Source organism: Myotis myotis, unplaced genomic scaffold (assembly GCF_014108235.1).
Source record: "Myotis myotis isolate mMyoMyo1 unplaced genomic scaffold, mMyoMyo1.p scaffold_m19_p_4, whole genome shotgun sequence".
NCBI classification, from domain to species: Eukaryota; Metazoa; Chordata; class Mammalia; order Chiroptera; family Vespertilionidae; genus Myotis; species Myotis myotis.
The window spans coordinates 74996341-75015472 of NW_023416346.1; positions in this window are offsets into that span (position 1 = coordinate 74996341).

The following is a 19132-nucleotide window of genomic DNA, read 5'->3' on the forward strand; positions in this document are numbered from 1 at the left end:
AACATCTTGTGGAGTCAATTCCAAGAAGAATCGCTGCAGTATTGAAGGCAAAAGGTGGCCCAACGAAGTACTGATGGGGTGGTCATAATAATCTGGCCTGTCATAATAATCTGGCCACTCAGTGTATATGATGTCTATAAGAGACCTACCTCAGAACAAGGGACTCACACAGACTGAAAGTGAAAGGATGGAAAAATATCTTTCAGACAAATGGAAATGAAAAAAAAAACTGTGGTAGCAATACTTATATTTGACAAAATAGACCTCAAAGTGAAGGCCATAATAAGAGATGAGGAAGGCCACTTCATAATACTAAAGGGATCGATACAACAAGAGGATATAACCCTGATAAATATATATGCATCCAATGCAGAAGCACCCAAATACATAAAAAAAAACTCCTGGAAGATATCAAGGGAGAGATCGACAACAATGCAATCATAGTAGGGGACTTTAATATACCACTGACATCACTGGATTGATCCTCTACACAAAAATTAGCAAAGAAACAGCAATCCTAAATGAGTCAATAGACCAGATGGACTTAATTGACATCTTCAGAACATTTCACCCCAAAAACAAAAACATACATTCTTCTCAAGTGCACATGGGTATTTTCAAAGATAGACCACATATTGGGACACAAGCAAAGTGTCTCCAAATTCAAAAGGAATGAATTCATATAAAAGATCTTCTCAGACCACAATGGCATAATATTAGAAATAAAATACAATAAAAACAATAAAAAAATTCAAACACTTGGAAGCTGAATAGCATGCTATGAAACAATGAGTGGGTTACCAAAGTGATCAAAGAAGAAATTAAGAACATCCTGGAAACTAATGACAATGAAAACACAACAATCCAAAACCTATGGGACACAATGAAAGCAGTTGTGAAGGGAAATTTATATCTCTACAGGCCTACCTCAAAAAACAAGAAAATATGTTAGTAAATCATCTAACTCTACAACTTTAAGAATTACAAACAGAGCAACAAGAAAAGCCCAGAGTGAGCCGAAGGAAGGAGATAATAAATATCAGAGCAGACATAGAGACCAAAAAAACCCCCCAAAAAACCCAACAATACAAAAGATCAATGAAACCAAGAGCTGGTTCTTTGAAAAGATAAACAAGATTGATGAACTTCTCACCAGGCTCACCAAGAAGCAAAGAGGGAGGACCCAAATAAACAAAATCAGAAATGAAAGAGGGGAAATAACAATAGACCCCACAGAAATACAAAGGATTGTTTAAAAAATACTATGAACAACTCTATTCAAACAAACTAGACAACCTGGAGGAAATGGACATATTCCAAGAAAAATGCAAACTTCCAAAATTTAGTCAGGAAGAATCTAAAAATCTCAATAGGCCAATAACTATGGAAAAAATTGAAGCAGTCATCAAAAAGCTTTCAGCAAGCAAAATCTCTGGGCTACACAGCTTCACAGGGGAGTTTCACCAAACATTCAAGGAAGAACTAAAACCTATCCTCTTCAGACTATTCCAAAAAAATTACAGAGGAAGGAACATTTCCAAGCTCATTCAATGAAACCAGCATTAACCTAATACCAAAACCAGATAAAGACAACACAATGAAAGAGAATTACAGGCCAATATCTTTGATGAACATAGATGCTAAAATCTTCAACAAAGTTCTAGCATATCGGATTAAGCATTACAGTAGAAAGATCATACACCGTGACAAAGTCGGATTTATCCTGGGCATGCAATGAAGGTACAATATCTGCAAATCAATGAACATGATACATCACATGAACAAATTGAGAGTTAAAAATCACATGGTCACATCACTTGATGCAGAAAAAGCATTTGACAAAATCCAACACCCATTTTTGATAAATACTCTCAGCAAGGTGGAAATAGAAGGATCATACCTCAACATAATAATAGCCATATATGACAAACCCACAGCCAACATCATAATCAATAGGCAAAAACTAACACCATTTCCCCTAAAAACAGGAACAAGATAGGGATGCCCCCTCTCACCACTCTTATTCGACATAGTACTGGAAGTCCTAGCCACTGTGATCAGACAAGAAGAAGAAATAAAAGGCATCCAAATTGGAAAAGAAAGAAAACTGTCCTTATTCGCAGACGACATGACTCTGTACATAGAAAACACTAAAGACCACATCAAAAAATTATTAGACTTAATAAATGAATTCAGCAATGTAGCAGGATACAAAATTAACCCCAAGGAATCTATGGCATTTCTATACACCAAAAGTGAACTTACAGAAAGGGAGACTAAAAAAAAGTCCCATTTTCCATCACACCAAAAAAATTAATATACCTAGAAATGAACTTAACTAATGAGGTAAAAGACCTGTACTAATAAAACTATAGGATGTTAAAAAAAAGAGATAGAAGAAGTTATAAATAAGTGGAAGAATATACTGTGTTCATGGATTGGTCGAATCAACATCATTAAAATGTCCATAATACCCACAGCAATCTATAGGTTCAATGCACTCCCCATCAAAATACCAACAGCATATTTCACAGACCTAGAACAAGCTCTCAAAAAAACCATCTGGAATAAAAAAAAGACCCTGAATATCTTCAGCAATCCTGAGAAAGAAGAACAAAGTAGATGGGATCTCAACATCAGATATCAAGCTGTATTACAAAGCCACTGTTCTCAAAACTTCCTGGGATTGGCACAAGAACAGACATACAGACCAATGGAACAGAACAGACAACCCAGAAATCGATCCAAGCCACAATGCTTAATTAATATTTGACAAAGGAGGCAAGAGAATACAATGGAGTCAAGACAGTCTCTTCCATAAATGGCATTCAGAAAATTGGACAGATATATGCAAAAAAATGAAACTAGACTGCCAACTTACACCATACACAAAAATAAACTCCAAATGGATAAAAGACTTAAACATAAGACAGGAAACCAAAAAAACTTAGAAGAATTCATATAATCAAAATATCAGACATATATCATAGCAATAATTTTACAGAAAACTGGAGAAGAACCAAGCAATGCTTAGAGAAATGGAGTTCCATTTATTATTATTACATGCGGGCCCAGAGGAAAATGTCTCTCAAATTCTGGGTGAAATCACACAGGAAATTTCCGGTATTTATACCATTTTACCTTCTTTGTCTTCCAAATATGGGGTTCTGTTCCGCTCCCCTTTGCAAGTTTTTAAAGAGCCCCTATGTGCTGGTGCTTTGAGACCTCGACCAAAGGCTTGGCCTGACGCCAGCACTGATAACTTCATCTGGAGAAGGTTTAATGGCCTCTCTGAAATGGGAGTAGTCTTATTTTCCTTATTAGTTAAGCCAGCAAGCATTTACAGAAGCCAAATAGCAGGGTTAAAATTTCAAACAGTAGTTTTTATATAAGATGGATACTTCATTCCCCACTGGTTTTATGTACATAAGTCAAATCATTGATTCTTTTTGGTCATTGTTGGAGAAGGACTTATATTGACCCCTGAGGACTATAAGCTTAATAGAATTAATTCTCTGCCAAATAAAGTCAGTGGGCCTGTATATAAGATAAGGGCCCAGAATGAGGGCCAGAAATAATCTCTAGAGGCTCCGAAGAGTCCTGGACTCTCTATTTTGCCTGACTGTCTTAAGCTGGGTGTGATGAAGACATGTCAGGATTCTGTCAACCTTGACTGCCATGGGAGTGGTCCTTTCCAGGTAAGAGTCAGTCCTTGGGTGGCAAATTTTTTTATATCTTAATAGAGTCACCAGGTTGGAAGGGACAGACCAGATCAGAAGTTGGTTCAGGCAGAGTGTCTCAGACATGCTCCTGGACTCTTTTCTGGGTGGACTGTAAAGCCTGTAAGAACTCGAGAAAAGATTGGTTATGGATTTAAGCTTTTCTAGATTGGGTTTCCATGTAACCTGGTGAGGTGGATAGGTCAGGGTCTGGAAAAATCACTAGAATCTTTTTTTTTTTTAAATATATTTTATTGATTTTTTACAGAGAGGAAGGGAGAGAGATAGAGAGTTAGAAACATCGATGAGAGAGAAACATTGATTAGCTGCCTCCTGCACATCTCCTACTGGGGATGTGCCCACAACCCAGGTACATGCCCTTGACCGGAATCGAACCTGGGACCCTTCAGTCCACAAGCTGACGCTCTATCCACTGAGCCAAACTGGTTTCGGCATCACTAGAGTCTTTAGAGGCCCCACTGGTTTTAGGGCAACCTCCCGGGCCGCTTTATCTGTGGCCCAGTTCCCTTTTGCTTCTGTGGAGTTCCCTTTCCTTGTAAATAGCACTATGTACGTGAGCCGTTGCAATTGCGTACCTGCTATCAGTATAAATTGTTACTGATTTTTCTTTTGACCATTGGAGAGCCTGAATAAGGGCAATTAACTTGGCCTTCTGAAAGGATATATGCACCCCTATGTTCATAGCAGCACAATTCACCATAGCTTAGATCTGGAAACAACCTAAGTGCCCATCTGTAGATGAATGGATTAGAAAACTGTGGTACATCTACACGATGGAATACTATGCTGTTGTAAAAAAGAAGGAACTCTTACCATTTGCAACAGCATGGATGGAACTGGAGAGCATTATGCTAAGTGAAATAAGCCAGTCAATGAAGGAAAAATACCACATGATCTCACTCATTTATGGATAATAAAGACCATTATAAACTTATGAACAAAAATAGATACAGAGGCAGAGCTGCCTCGAACAGACTGTCAAACTACAGCAGGAAAGCTGGGGAAGGTGGGAGGGAAGGAGGGGGGTGGGTAAGAGATCAACCAAAGGACTTGTATGCATGCATATAAGCATAACCAATGGACATAAGACACTGGGGGTAGGGGAGGCCAGGGGATTGTCAAGGGCGGGGGAAAAAAAGGAGACATATGTAATACTCTTTGTAATACTTTAAGCAATAAGAAAAAAAACAAACAAAAAAACCCATGATACTCCAGTCAAAGTTTTGGTCAATAAAACCACTACTAGGAACCGGTCTTATTGACTTTATGCAAAGAAATGTATTGCCATGATTTATTAAGCATTGTCAAATTTTGGAGGAATTATGTAAGGAGAAAAATATATTGACCTGTTTTAAGATCTTTTGATTTTTCTTGTCAGTTCTTTTTATGGATTCTTCAGTGAAATATAACTGTCTTCAAATGGCAAGAAGAAATTCAAAATGTTTCTATATTCAAATAGATAGTCACAGCTGTCCTTAAACTACATATGGTTTCTGGGAGGGGTAACTTCTCTCAGAATGAACTAAGGGATCTTTATTTCTTTACAGAGTCTCATATGTCACAGGACCTCACAGGGTCTGTAATTCCTGTAACAGAGGGCTAGTATTCACCACTTCACTACTTCCCTCTGTTCTAAACAGGCCTTCCCTGGTTTCCTAAAGTTGAGGTTTGTGCCACTCCTGACATGGGCATGGTCACTCAGGCCTGCAAGACAGTATACAGGCTTCCAACTGTCTCTCAGTTGAGACCAAAACCTGATGGGTATTTTTCTTTGCCCAGTTGGGCACATGCCCTTTTGACAACTGCATTGAAATCTGTAAGAGAATTAAAGGTTACTATATTTACATAATGAAGTATAACATTGGCACTGTGGCTGCTTCTGACAGCTAAATCTTCTGCTACTAAATATGACACATGGTAGGGCTATACAAACATCTTAGGGAGGTGACTAAAGTCTATTTTTGACCTTCCCACTCAAAGAAAAATTGTCCTTGTCTCTCTGGAGCCATGTCCATGAAGATGCAGGCATCATCTAAGTCTATTATAGTTTTCTGCAGGCCACTGTCAGGGCTGTGCGTGGAGGCAAGTTCTTTCTAGGCACAAACACAGTCTATCCAATTTTTCTAAAATGTATTCTGGCATGGAAGAAAGTTTTTTTGCTGTACACAGGCAGCTTAACCCCTGTACAGCTGGGCTTAGACCTCTGCCTAGCAAAAGGCAGTTTATAAGTTTAATATGCAGCCTCTGGTTCTTCTAACCCAACGGGGTCTCGGCCAGTCTCTGAGTCAGACTCCTCTTGTCTTGGAGAATCTCAAAGTCCTGAAGGCTCCCAGGTCCAGGAAGAGTGTTTTTCCTTTGCCCTTTTTATTAATCCTGTTTATCAGTTACAGGGCCCTGCTATCCTTGTCTTCTCACCAATCCCCTTAGTGGCAGAGCAGCGACCAGGCCTCTCCCAAGGGAATGCACTGGAAGGGGATATCAGCCCCTCCTCTTCCAGAAGCAACAGGTACTGAACCCTTTCAGTACATTTGCAAACAGGGAGCTTTCACTAGCTCTATCTGCAGCTTTCATAGATCCCAGGCTTTCTGCTCTATTCCTGGGGCTGCAGGAAGACTAGTAGCAATCGCTGGCTTCTGGTTTAACTGTTGTAGCCAGCAAGCCAAAGGCCTAAGTCTTGTATTGCTTGTTGTAAAACACTCATTACTCATTGGGCAGCAGCGGGGAAGCTCTAGTGTCAGGTAAATTTCTGCTGTCCCCCTTTTTTATTGCTGTTGCTGCTTCTTTCAGGGCCATTGCAGGCAGCTTAGACATCCAAACCCTCTTCTTTGACCTGGATTTCAGAGGCTGAGTCTGCCTAGCAACCAGTTCTAAATCACCGGGGTGGCTGCGGACTTCAGCTCCGTTTTTCCTTCACTTGGCTCCTGGGAGTTTAGGTTTTTGGGGTTTTTTATATATTAGAAATCTTTATTCTTAGAAAACTCAATCCTTTAATGATTACCAAAAATGAACAGTCAGCATTTTTAGATTAATATTTATAAATTTTAAGTATATTGTATTGATCTAATTTAGCATTGGAAAGGTTAAAAAGGATAAACTGGGCAGAGAAAGGTTAATTGTGCTTGCAGGAAACTTGCTACCTTGAATATAGCGAAGTTCTGATAAGACACCTGCACTAGTAGGTTATGGATCAGACCCCTACGCCAGCAGAGTGGTCTGCAGCCAGTAAAAATTAACAAAAACTTATCACTCCCTGCTTCATAATTAATTGCCGCCCCCCCCCCCCCGCCCCCCCCCCCCATCCCTCAGTCCAGGGCCCGTGCTTGTCTCCCTTTCCTATTGTGAGTCAGAGGAAGACAATTCCTACAGAGGGGAGAAATAGAAGCAGTGGGAGTTTTGGAGAAAACCACAGACTACCGCTGTAGTAGTCCTCCCTCCTGGAAGCTGGGGTCTGACCTGTGGAGAAAAATGACTCTTAGTTGGCCTGGATAGATAGCAGATGAGAATAAGGGTGTATAGTGATATTTCTTGCAGACTGAAAGCCTGGAGGGCCTCCTGAAAGAAAAGATCTTTAATCCAGTTACAGATGCTGTCAGAACAGGATGAAGGAGGAAGGGAGAGACCAGGTTATATCCTCTATGACGATTCTAATAAATAACTGAAAATGGCAAGTCAAACAAAACATACAACCACGAAGACAACAGACCACACAAGACACACAACCAGGGTTAACGGAGTCCATAGACAGTTAATAATAACTTTAGCCTTAGTTCCACCTCAGGTGGCTCACATTAGACTATGATGTCACAGGCAGGGACAGGGCCAGTACATCTCTCCACCCTGTGGAGATGTAAGCCCTGCCCCTGGAAGTCTCCGTCCACAAAAGAGTTAAGAAAAACCATAAATAACAAGTTCTTTGTTCTTTGAAATTTACTACTTTGTTAATTTGCTAAGCAAATAGTTAACTTGAAAACACTTCTCTCTTGCTTTTCTTACAAGCAATCTCAGAACCAAGCAATCTTGGAACCTAGCCAGCCTTTGTTTTAGCCTTTAAATCTACCCAAGAACTTCAAAATTTCAATTTAATACAGCAAATTTACAATTCAGGGAAAAGCAACTGATAGACAGAAATTTTCATTAGCTAAGTGGGCTGATTCCCTCTCTGACAGAGTAAAAGACTCTAAGAAAAATAAATCTCACAGCTGCTAGAGACTTTTGAATTTTGTCACAGTGGGTCAGCCCTATCTTTAAACAAACAATAGAAACAGATAACAAAATACTCTTATGTGTATAGCCAGAAGGCACAAAGTAGCTTTTGCTTCACACACACCAGTTAATGAGCAGATAATTCTGCCAAGACAGACAAACATCCTTACTCACACTCTCTCAGTAGACTAGCACAGACTGGAGCTGAGCAGAAAGACAAAACAATGCCCAACTCCCCAGATGGGCGTGGGGCCACTCCCGGCACCAATGCCCCAGAACAGACCAACGTCTTAGTGAGAACCTACTGGAGGAGTTAAGACTGCATCCAGTCCCCCTTCTCAGTAGCAAATTGGCTAGTCCAGGGGTGGGCAAACTTTTTGACTCGAGGGCCACAATGGGTTCTTAAACTGGACTGGAAGGCCGGAACAAAAGCATGGATGGAGTGTTTGTGTGAACTAATATAAATTCAAAGTAAACATCATTACATAAAAGGGTACGGTCTTTTTTATTTTTTAGTTTTATTCATTTCAAATGGGCCGGATCGGGCCAGTGGGCCATAGTTTGCCCACGGCTGGTCCCACAAAAACAAACAGCAGAATAAACTCATAATTCCTTAATTGAATCTGAATCCAATCACCTCCGGAGTCCCACATTTATATACCAGGTAGCCCAAGTTTTGACTTTTACCAGATATTTACCCAGAGTTTAAAAAATCCACCTAATTCCTGATTAATTGCCTGAGGAATTCCTTGACTTCCAGGGAGGTGATCAAGCTTCCCCTTCCACTCATTCAGAGTGGGCCTGACTAATAAGGGCCCCTACCTTACTGATTCTGTCGACAGGTCCAGAGATGTCCGTCCACTCTCTCCAGATGCTGGCTGGGTCCTGGGCTGAGGTCTGGGAGTGCCTGGAGTCCCCCAGTTCAATTCTGCTAAATCAGCAGAGCGGCGCCTCCTGGAGGCCTATCCGGCTCCCCTGGTCCCCAAACCCAGTCCACACCGGAGGCCAAAAGGCAAAGTATGGGTTGGTTTTTCCAGAATCTCAGGGAACCAATAATGTTACAGAAAACCGGAGAAGAACCAAGCAATGATTAGAGAGATGGAGTTCCATTTATTATTATTACATGCGGGCCCAGAGGAAAATGTCTCTCAAATTCTGGGTGAAATCACACAGGAAATTTCCGGTATTTATACCATTTTACCTTCTTTGTCTTCCAAATATGGGGTTCTGTTCCGCTCCCCTTTGCAAGTTTTTAAAGAGCCCCTATGTGCTGGTGCTTTGAGACCTCGACCAAAGGCTTGGCCTGACGCCAGCACTGATAACTTCATCTGGAGAAGGAGATGAAGTTATCTCCTGCATGGGAGAACATATTTGCCAATGTTATCTCCAATAAGGGTTTAATCTCCAACATTTACAGGGAACTCATACAACTTAACAAAAGGAAGATAAACAACACAATTAAAAAACAGGCAACTGACCTAAATAGACACTTTTTGAAAGAAGACATAAGGAAGACCAAGAGACATATGAAAACATGCTCAAAGTCACTAATCATCAAAGAGATGCAAATCAAAATGACAAAGTGGTACCATCTCACACCTATCAGAATGGCTATCATCAACAAATCAACAAACAACAAGTGCCGGAGAGGATGCAGAGGAAATGGAACCCTCTTGCATTGCTGGTGGGAATGCAGACTCTTGCAGCCACTGTGGAAAACAGTATGGAGTTTCCTCAAAAAACTAAAAATGAAACTCCCATTTGACCCAGTCATCTCAATTCTAGGAATATATCACAAGATATCAGAAATACCAATCAGAAAGGACATCTGAACCCCTATGTTCATAACTGTACAATTTAAAATAGGTAATATTTGGAAACAGCCTTAGTGCCCATCAGCAGATGAGTGGATTAAAAACTGTGGTACATCTACACAATGGAGTACTTTGCTGCATTAAAAAAGAAAGAACTCTTACCATTCGCAACAGCATGGATGGACCTGGAGAGCATTATGCTAAGCGAAATAAGCCAATCAGAGAAAGATAAATACCACATGATCTCATTCATTTGTGGAATATAATGAATAACATAAATTGATGACCAAAAATAGATACAGAGTCAATGAAGCATTGAGCAGTGTTAAACTTCAGTGGTGTGGCAGGGGAGTAAGGGTAAGAGGTCAATCAAAGACTTTATGCACCCATAAAGCATAACCAATGGAAAAATACACTCAGGGGTCGTGGGCATGTGCCGGGGGTGGGGATGGTGGTGGCCGGAGAGAGGTCAATGGGGGAAAAAGGAGACATATGTAATACTATATGTAATACTTTAAACAATAAAATAAAATTGAAAAAAAAGAATATTGCTTTCTAAACTCCCATGATTACTTACCAGGATTTGCCTTACTTCTTAAACAGTTAGACTTAATTTTCCAGATTTTAAAATGGCCTTCATATGTAAAATATGGTTTGACTCCTTTCAAACTGGCCTTTAATAAATAGTGATATTATGAAATGAGAAAATGATGATGTGTCTGAATCCTCAAGGTATTTCAAAAAATTTTTGATGCATTTTTACATTCTCTTTCCATATTGGGTATTCCATAACCTTTTTGAATTAATGAATGAATAAATGTGATGTGAGCAACACAACAAAACTGTTTATTTTACAATGATCCCTGTTGTACTAGATTTATCATTTTATCATTTATGTATTCAAAATGTTTATTCAAAAAAATAATTACCAGGTCTACCATTTGCACAGAAATCTTCTCATTTCACAAATATAGCAAAAAAAGGTCCCTTCCTTCATGGAACGTGAATTTTTTTGAGGTTCTTCTACTATTGTATGTAAGCTCATATCATGTGTTTATATATCAGCTCATATAAAAACCTAGTTTTTATTTTATTTTTCTATCTGTCACTGGGCCTCATAAAGCTCTATGTATTTATTATAATTTAACTTATTTTTTCTTTATCTTCAAATATAATAATAACAACCAGTTTAAATTTTCTGTAATTTGTGCTTAATCATAAAGGTAATTATTATTTATATTTGTTAAAAACGGGTAAATTCAAGAGAATCCAAGATGGCAGCATAGGTAAACGCCTATACTCACTGCCTCCCACAACCACATCAAAATTAAAAGTAAAATACAGAACAACCATCATCCTGGACCACCTGAAATCTGCCTGAATGGAAGTCCTACAACTAAAGAAGTAAAGGAGAAAGCACATTGAGACTGGTAGGAGGGGCAGAAGTGCAGAGCAGGCTGGACTTGAACCCACGTGTGCAACTTTTTTAATCAGGGGGGAGATCATCCCTGCAGAGGCCCCTGGTGAGGAGCAAGGGGCCCCAGAGCCAAACCAGTTTTCCCAGCCCAGGTTCCCAGAACTGGCAAAAGAAGTCCCCGTAACTACAGATTGTAAAAACCAGTGGGGATTGGGGCTCAGTGACATGGAGGCTTCTGCAAACCCAACTGTTCCTCTTAAAGGACCAGCACACAAAATGAAATTAAAAGGTCCTGCTTCCTCTGAATTCCAGTGCCAGAGCGAGGCTCTGGAAGACACAAACACATATGATGAAGAACTGGGTTGTCTGGCATCAGGGCAGGAACCCTGGGAGAGGCTTTCTCCTAGACAGAGGTGCTCTGCAGGGGTCACTGTTCCTATACTGGGACCTCCCCAGTGGCAAGGCTGACTGGCAGCCATTTCTGTTTTTTCCACCTAGGTGATTCCCCTGAGAGTCCACCCCATCCAATTTGCAGCTCCACCCAACCTGTGTGCAGTGACTTTTACATATGAATGGCCTGTCCTTTCTTAGGCTTCAGACTTTGCTAAAATCACTCAAAGAAACTGAAGCTGGGTCAGGGATCCCCAAACTTATCAATAAAAGGCCTAAGACCCAGCACTAGCACCAGCCTGCCTTTCTTCACAGCTGGGCCTTCCTTGGGAAATTCCAAACTTGATACAACTAGGAGAAATCTGCAAATCTCTCTGTAGCCCCATACTGGGTTGTCCCAGGCAGTGGATGACTTTGCACCTCCTTGGAGACTCAAGAACCAGTGAATTCAGTGGTCAACATCAGATCATTCCAGATTACAACTCTACACATCCATAAGCAACACATTCAAGAGGCAGACTCACTGAGCACCAAAGCCCCACTTAAGCCAGTCCTGTTTCATAGGGGTGTCTCCTGCATAGCAGTTCTCCCACTGTGGTCACAAATGGTCTCCACAATCGATTGGCCTGGAAGTCTATTCCTCCCAGTGACACCAACAACAATCAAGTTTCAACTACAAGACTGTGCACACAGCCCACAAAGGGACACACCTAGAGTGCCAGCTCAGGTGACTGGGGAGGCTAAGCCACTGGGACCTTCTATATAAGGCCACTCTAACAACTCAAGAAGCTCTACCCAATAAATAGAAACAAACACAGGGAAGCAGCCAAAATGCAGAGGCAAAGAAACATCTCACAAATGAAAGAAAACAAACTACTAGCTATAGGGTTCAAAACCACAGTTGTAAGGTTACTCAAGAATCTTCTTGAGACCTCCAAGGAACTTAGTGAGACTTTCAAGGATTTTAATGAGAATGCCAAAATATTAGAAAAGAACCAGTCAGAAATTAAGCAGTGACTGAAATAAAGACTAATATACAGGGATTCAACAGTAGAGTAGAGAATTCTGATAATCAAATCAATGATTTGAAATATGAAGAAGCAAAAAACACCCAATCAGAAAAGCAAAAAGAAACATGAATAAAGAAATATGAAGATAGTGTAAGGAACCTCTGGGACAACCTCAAGCATACCAACATTTGCATTGTGGGAGTGCCAGAAGAAGAGAGAGAGCAAGATATTGAAAACGTATTTGAAGAAATAATAACAGAATATTTCTCTTACCAGGTGAAAGAAATAGACTCACAGGTCCAGGAAGCACAGAGAATCTCAAACAAGAGGAACCCAAAGAGGACAACACCAAGACACATAAGAATTAAAAGGCCAAGTGCTAAAGAGAAAGAAAGAATCTTGCCCTAACCAGTTTGGCTCAGTGGATACAGTGTCAGCCTGCGGACTGAAGGGTCCCGGGTTCGATTCCTGTCAAGGGCATGTACCTTGGTTGCAGGCACATCCCCAGTAGGGGGCGTGCAGGAGGCAGCTGTTCAATGTTTCTCTCTCATCGATGTTTCTAGCTCTCTATCCCACTCCCTTCCTCTCTGTAAAAAAAATCAATAAAATATATTTAAAAAAAGAAAAAGAAAGAAAGAATCTTAAAAGCAGCAAGAGAAATGCAGTTAGTTGGCTACAAGTGAGAGTCCATATGACTGTCACTGATTTCTCAATGGAAACTTTGCAGGCCAGAAGGGAGTGGCAAAAAATATCCATTTGACAAAGGAGGCAAGAACATACAATGGAGTCAAGACAGTCTCTTCAATGAATGGTGCTGGGAAAATCGGACAGATAAATGCAAAAAAATGAAACCAGACCACCAACTTACACCATTTTAAACAGTTCCAGGAGGCCAGCTTGTCCACAGAGGCCTAGCCTTTTGAAGGGGGAAGCTGCTGTAATTGGGAGTCCAACCTCACCTCCACCCAGGGTGCCCTCAGATAACACCTGGGATTCTACAGCTACCCCTGGCAGGGAACTGCTACCTCAGCTGTTGTCCCACAGTCAACGAGTCTCCAGCCATCCTAGGTGCAGGCTCCTGTGAGTTATGAAGCGTGTTTCCCTCTGACCAGCCCAATGCCTTAGCCCAGGGCATTGCAACCACATGAGCATCAGACACGTGAGCAGCCCATTCCTGTCCAAGGAGCAGGAGCCACGTGAGCAATCTGCCCCAGGCCTAAAAGCAGAAGCCTCATGTGGCCTGCCCCTGTCCAAGGAGCAGCAGCTGTGTGAGTGGCCCGCTCCCCCATCCAAGGAGCAGCAACCACACAAGGATCCTGCCCCATCCAAGGAGCAGCAGCTGCGCAGCCTGCACCCTGAACCTGTCTGAGGAGCAGCATCTGTGTGAGCATCCCACACTCATATGAGGAACAGCAGCGCTGAGAGCAGCTCACCCCCATTCAGGGAGCAGTAGCCACCCGAGAAGCCCACCCCAGTCCAAGGAGTAGCAGCCACACGAGCAGACTGCTGACATCTGAGGAGCGACAGCCCTGCGCAATCCACACTGGTCTGAGGAGCAGCAGCCATACAGGGCCTGCACCTGTCCAATGAGCAGCAGCTGAGTGAGTGGCCTGTCCCCATCCAAAGAGCAGCACCCACACATGCAGCTCAATCCTGCCTGAGGAGCAGCAGCCAAACAAACAGCCCAAGGTCCATCTGAGGAGAAGCAGCTGCATGTGCAGCTCACTCCCACTAGATGAGCAGCAGCCACCCGAGAAGCTTGCCCCTGTCTGAGGAGCAGCAGCCACACAAGCAGACTGCCCACATCCAAGGAGTGGCAGCCCTGCACAGCCCACACTGGTCCAAGAAGCAGCAACCACAACAGCCTGCACCTGTCTGACAAGAAGCACCTGGGTAAGCAGCCCGCCCCAGTCCGAGGAGCAGTAGCCACATGTGCAGCTCAATTGCGCCTGAGGAGCAGCAGCCACACAAGCAGCCCATCTCCCATCTGAGGAGCAGCAGCCTCGTCATCAGCCCACCCATGTCCAAGTAACAGCAGCTGTGCAAGCAGCCTCCCCCACCAGCCAGTGGAAACACCACTGCTGTGAACAGAACCCACCAGAGATGCCCCTGCCAACTGAGGAGCAGCCACTTCTATGACCACTCGAGGAGCAACTGCGGCCTGAGGAGCCACAGCCAACCAAGGAGCAGCCCCTGCACGACTCCACATCTAGATCAGTCAGTGAGACCAAAAATGAGTAGACAAAGAAACCCCCAAAAGAAAGAAAAGTGAGATCACCAGAAAATCAGCCAAGTGAAACAGAGGCATGCTATATGTCAGAAAAAGTATTCAAATTAAGGATCATACAGTTCATAAACATGATGGAGGAAAAAATCAACAACTTATGTAAGAATCAGGGATAAATGAAGAGTGATGTAGCTGCAATAAAAAAACACCATTGAAAGTTTCAACAGTAGACTAGGAGAAGCGGAGGACCGAACTACTGAATTAGAAGACAGGGAAGCAAAACACACTCAAACTGAACTGCAATTGGAGAAAAAAATTAAAAGACAGGAGGAGAGCCTAAGGGAGCTATGGGACAACATGAAACAAAACAAAATACGAATAATACGAGTGCCAGAACAACAGAAAGAGGAACAAGGGTTACAAAACCTATTTGAAGAAATAATATCAGAAGACTTCCGAGGTGGGGAAGAAAAAAGTCACACAAGCACAGAGAGTCCCAAACAAGGTGAACCCGAAAAGACCCACACCAAGACACATCATAATTACCATGGCAAATGTTCAGGACAAAGAGAGAATCTTACAGGCTGCAAGAGAGAGACTGAAAGTTACATACAAGGGATCCCCCATTAGATTATCAAATGATTTCTCAACAGAAACACATCAGGCCAGAAAAGAATGGATGGAAATTTACAAAGTGATGCAAAGCAAAGGACTGAATCCAAGAATACTCTATCCAGCAAGGCTGTCATTCAAACTTGAAGGGGAAATAAGAAGCTTCACAGACAAAAAAAGGCTAAGGAGTTTATTACCACCAAGGCAGCAATGCAAGAAATGCTAAAGGGACTGGTGTAAAAAAGAAGAAATAAAAAGCTCAGAAAGAAAACAGCCACAAAAAATAGAAATGGCTACAAACAAGTACCTTTCAATACTAACTTTAAACGAAAATGGACTAAATGATCCAATCAAAAGACGTCGAGTGGCTTGAATGGATAAGAAAACATGACCCATCCATTTGTTGTCTACAAGCGACCCACCTCAGAAGAAGGGACTCACACAGACTGAAAGGAAGGGATGGAAAAATATCTTCAGACAAATGGAAATTAAAAAAAAGTGGGGTAGCAATACTTATATTTGACAAAATAGACATCAAAGTGAAGGCCATAACAAGAGATAAGGGAGGCCACTTCATAATACTAAAGGGATCAATACAACAAGAGGATATAACCCTGGTAAACATATATGCACCCAATGCAGGAGCATCCCAATACATAAAAAAAAAACCTCCTGGAAGATATCAAAGGAGAGATCGACAACAATACAATCATATTAGGGGATTTTAATACACCACTGACATCACTGGATAAATCCTCTAGAGAAAAAATCAGCAATGAAACAGCAATCCTAAATGAATCACTAGATCAGATGGACTTAATTGACATCTTCAGAACATTTCAACCAAAGCCACAAGATATACGTTCTTCTCAAGTGCTCATGGGACATTCAAAAATAGACCACGTATTGGGTCACAAACAAAGTCTCCCCAAATTCAAGAAGATTGAAATCATACCAAGTATCTTCTCAGACCACATTGGTATAATATTAGTCATAAGCTACACTAAAAACAACCCTAAATACTCAAACATTTGGAAGCTTAATAGCATGTTATTAAATATTGATTGGGTTACCAATGAGATCAAAGAAGAAATTAAAAACATCCTGGAAACTAATGACAATGAAAACACAACAATCCAAAACCTATGGGACACAATGAAAGCAGTCCTGAGAGGGAAGTTTATAGCTCTACAGGCCTATCTCAACAAACAAGAAAAAATGGTACTAAATCATCTAAATCTACATCTCAAAGAATTAGAAAGAGAGCAAAAAGAAAAGCCCATAGTGAGCAGAAGGAATGAGATAATAAAGATTAGAGCAGAAATAAATGACGTAGAGACCAAAGAAATAATACAGAAAATCAATGAAACAAAGAGCTGGTTCTTTGAAAGGGTAAACAAGATTGATGAACCGCTAGCCAGGCTCACAAAGAAGCAAAGAGAGAGGACCCCCATAAACAAAACCAGAAACGATAGAGGCAAAATAACAACAGACCCCACAGAAATACTAAAGATTGTTAAAAAATACTATGGACAACTCTATTCCAACAAACTAGACAACCTGGAGGAAATGGACATATTCCTAGAAAAATACAACCTTTCAAAACTCAATCAGGAAGAATCTAAAAATCTCAACATGCCAATAACTATGGAAGAAATTGAAGCAGTCATCAAAAAGCTTCCAGCAAACAAAAGCCCAGGACCAGATTGCTTAACAGGGGAGTTTTACCAAACATTCAAGGAAGAACTGAAACCTATCCTCCTCAGACTACTACAAAAAATTCAAGAGGAAGGAACACTTCCAAGCTCATTCTATGAAGCCAGCATCACCCTAATACCAAAAACAAGGTAAAGACAACACAATGAAAGAGAATTACAGGCCAATATCCCTCATGAACATAGATGCCAAAATCCTCAACAAAATCTTAGCAAATCAGATCCAGCAGTACATTAGAAAGATCATACACCATGACCCAGTAGGATTTATCCCAGGGATGCAAGGATGGTACAATATTCGCAAATCAATAAATGTGATACATCACATAAACAAATTGAAAGAAAAAAACCACAGTCATATCAATTGATGCCGAAAATGCGTTTGACAAAATTCAACACCCATTTTTGATAAAATCTCTAGGAAAGCTGGGAATAGAAGGATCAAACCTCAATATAATAAAAGCCATATATGACAAACCCACAGCCAACATCATACTCAATGGACAAAAACTAACACCATTTTCCCTAAGACCAGGAACAAGACAAGGATGCCCACTCTCACCACTCCTGTTCGACATAGTACTGGAAGTATTAGCCATTGTAATTAGGCAAGAAGAAGAAATAAAGGCATCCAAATTGAAAAAGAAAAAGTAAAACTGTCCTTATTTGCAGATGACATGATATTATACATAAAAAACTCTAAAGACTCCATCAAAAAACTCTTAGACATAATAAATGAATTTGGCAATGTAGCAGGATACAAAATTAAGGTCAAGAAATCTATGGCATTTCTATACACTAATAGTGAACTTACAGAAAGAGAGACCAAAAAAAAAAAAACAATCCATTTACCATCGCACCAAAAAATTAAGCTACCTAGGAATAAACTTAAGTAAAGTGGTAAAAGACCTCTACTCAGAAAACTACCGGACATTGAAAAAAAGACACAGAGGAAGACATAAAAAGATGGAAGAACATATCATATTCTTGGATTGGTAGAATCAACATCATTAAAATGTCCATACTACTCAAAGCAATCTATAAATTCAACGTACTTCCCATTAAAATACCAACGGCATATTTCACAGACCTAGAATGAATTCTCCAAAAATTCATCTGGAATAAAAAAAAGACTCCAAATAGCTGCAGTGATCCTGAGAAAGCACAAAGTAGGTGGGATCTCAATACCAGATATCAAGCTGTATTACAAAGCCACTGTTCTCAAAACTGCCTGGTACTGGCACAAGAACAGACATATAGATCAATGGAATAGAATAGAGAGCCCAGAAATCACCCCGAACCAATAAACTCAATTAATATTTGATAAAGGAGGCAAGAACATACAAGGGAGCCAAGATAGTCTCTTCAATAAATGGTGTTGGGAAAATTGGACAGATACATGCAAGAAAATGAAACTGGACCACCAACTTACACCATTCACAAAAATAAACTCAAAATGGATAAAGGACTTAAATATACAATGGGAAAATATAAAAATACTAGAAGAATCCAAAGGCAACAAAATCTCAGACATATGCTGAAGCAATTTCTTCACTGATACAGCTCCCAGGGCATTGGAAACTAAAGAGAAAATAAACAAATGGGACTACATCAAAATAAAAAGCTTCTGCACAGTAAAAGAAACCATCAACAAAACAACAAGAAAGCCCACTGCATGGGAGAATATATTTACCAATGTTATCACCGATAAGGGTTTAATCTACAACATTTATAGGGAGCTCATAGAACTTAACAAAAGGAAGATAAACAATCCAATCAAAAAATGGGCAAAGGACCTAAATAGACAGTTTTCAAAAGAGGACATTCAGAAAGCCAAGAGACATGAAAACATGCTCAAAGTCACTAATCATCTGAGAGATGCAAATCAAAACAACAATGAGGTACCATCTCACACCTGTCAAAATGTCTATCATGAACAAATCAACAAACGACAAGTGCTGGAGAGGATGTGGTGAAAAAAGTACACTCGTGCACTGCTGGTGG